We start from the raw sequence: 2,648 nt of genomic DNA, 5'->3' as shown, positions 1-2,648 counted from the left end.
ACTTGCTTGACCATTAGGGAACTGGTACAGTTGAGGAAGCATGGCATTCAAACAATACAGTTCAAATTAGTATGATCTTCCGTAGAAAACAATGATATACCTTTTACACAAACAAAGACTGTCACATGAGCTACATTCAGTTAAATCTAATGTGAAAGACTATCTATGGGGGTTTACTTACCAGGAGCAGTGGAGTAGTATGCTTGATAGTCAGGACAAAATTGAACTTCAATGATAACATCAGTCAGTAGGACAAGCAACCTCTGGGAAAGTGTCAGAATGTTCTATGCTTTATACAGACTACATTCAGATGAACCCAGTTTGAACACAAATGTATCTGCTCTGAACTAGTATTGTTACATACTGTGAGCTAAGCTACTCCTGTATGTTTCCTAGTATGCTCAACAGGGATATATCTGTGCTGAAAGTGTATGTGTGTCTTGCATCAAAGTATGAGGGCATACCACTGTCTTAAGCCCCTGAGACGGTGGATCCTGTTTACCCTTCCGAGGGGTCTGACTCCCAATGAGCACGCTCAGTAGTGACTCAGCCCGGACCATGGTTGCCAGGTTACAGTTGCCAAGTGTTCCAGCACAGGGTTTCCCCATCTACCTTATGCATCTTGATTTGGATAAATAACATGAATTCATGCACAACCGTCATTATACTTCTTATCTCACAATTGTCACAAATCTCACAAGTGACTTGGTGGCAACTAGCCCAGTGTTTCTAATTCTATTATTCTGATTCTAGAAACTGCCTCTGGCAGAAGATTGCTGAGAAGCTCTGGAGCATTTTGACCATCATGGGTTTTGAGAATGGGTGAACAGTCAATATCTGAAAGCATCCTACAATAGGGTTCCATTCTTTCTTTCCTGTTGTCGTTCTATGGCTCAAAGTCAACACCACTGCATTCATGTCAGCCTTTTCTTGGGTAAAACAAGAGATTTAGAGGGCATTAGGACAAATTAATTATTTTGGAGAGGTTGGCAACATGGTCTCAATTTAAAAAACTTTCCTTACCCCAGGTCACTTTAACAGGTGACTATCTCAGGAAATAAAGAAAAAGGAACACCAATATTTATTGACGGGACTTGAACAGGCTTACGTTTCTAATTGTAAGCCTGTTCATGTCCTGTCAATAAACATCCAATGATTTATGCAGAAACAGAGTGCACTTTTTGAAGTGTCCTGAGGTAAGGAATGTTTTAATTCAAGTCCCTCCGTTGAGCACCTGATTTTGTTTCAAGCTGTGCTGAAGCGCGTTTGGGTACGCTTTCTTTCCATTGTGTCAATTTACTTTACTACACACAATTCATTGTCAAGGCCAATTTATAGAAGTGGAAAAGATGCCACATGCAGTTCAAAACAGTAGGGGTCTTCTCCACAAACAGAAGACAAACGTTTAGTTGAAGCAGACTATGTTCGGAAAGGCTAAATGGCCAATCATAAAACACTCCATATTCTGATGCCGTGATCACACAAAGAAATACATAATTTGCCTCAATAAAAATAATTGAAGTTCAAATGCAATATTGATTTTGAACTTCTATCCCCTGGTAGAAAATTCTATGAATACCTTAAATACATTGGCAGCCTTATTGGTGGCTCAGGTGGTAAAAGTATGGTGTTAGCAATGCAAGGGTCATGTGTTCAAGTCCAACCATAAGAAAATTATGTAAGTCCCTAAATGACATATTATTGCTCTAGGGCAGGTATTCAATTCAGTCAGCTACTGTAGCTAAGTATAGTAAATGATTGACTCCGCTCTAGTCCTGTGCAGTATCAACTCTTTTGCACATAAAAAAAACCCTCCCCTGTGCAACGATATCATAGCGGAATCTCTTGGGTCAGATTTCTTGGCGACAACGGTAAACCAAGGAATTGGCAGAGCCAGAAGATAGGGCACCAGTTAGAAGTCCTGGTGAACCGGATACTAGGGGGCCAAATCCTGGCTGGCAGTATTAAGCCTTAAATCGATCATCTGAACAGAATCAGAGAAACATGACAAAATGTTTGGTATGCTAAGTGGTGAGGGAGATCTGTTAAGAATTTAAAGAATCTGGTCACACATCTATATAAAGCTAAGCTTTATTATCTCTCTAGCTCAGGGATGGGCAACTCCTGCCCCAATCGCCCATGGCAAAATGTGAAGATTTTTAAGAAATTAGCTGTAAATCTGCACATTTCTCTCCACACCCCATGGAAAAAGGTGTATAATTGATGCAAACTTGCTTTATAAATGTCAACATTTTCTCTACGCCCCATGGCAATATGTGTAGAATTGCAGGAAATTAGTAGAATTAACATTTCTCTCCGCTGTTAAGAGGGCAGAAAACCAAATTTCACTTAAGGCCGGCTCTGACTGCATGTGTGGGTACGAAGACCCACGAGTCACTGTGGCCCCTCATAAGTTCAGATTTTGATGTCACCCCCACCCCATCAAAGTTGCCCATCCCTGCTGATTGTACCTGGTACTTAAACTGAAGGTATTACTGGAATGCTCAACCAGTATTACCAGCTCTTCTCTACCAAGGGGTGATCATTGGAGTGAGAAAAATCTTGTACGATCAAAGCCATGTTAATGGAGTTATTTTTCAACCCGACAACATAAAATACTGAGCTTCACGAACAAAACTTCCCGCACA

Source organism: Salvelinus alpinus, chromosome 15 (genome assembly GCF_045679555.1).
Source record: "Salvelinus alpinus chromosome 15, SLU_Salpinus.1, whole genome shotgun sequence".
Taxonomy (NCBI): domain Eukaryota; kingdom Metazoa; phylum Chordata; class Actinopteri; order Salmoniformes; family Salmonidae; genus Salvelinus; species Salvelinus alpinus.
The sequence above is the reverse complement of the archived record's forward strand: the minus strand, read 5'-3'. Positions refer to the sequence as shown.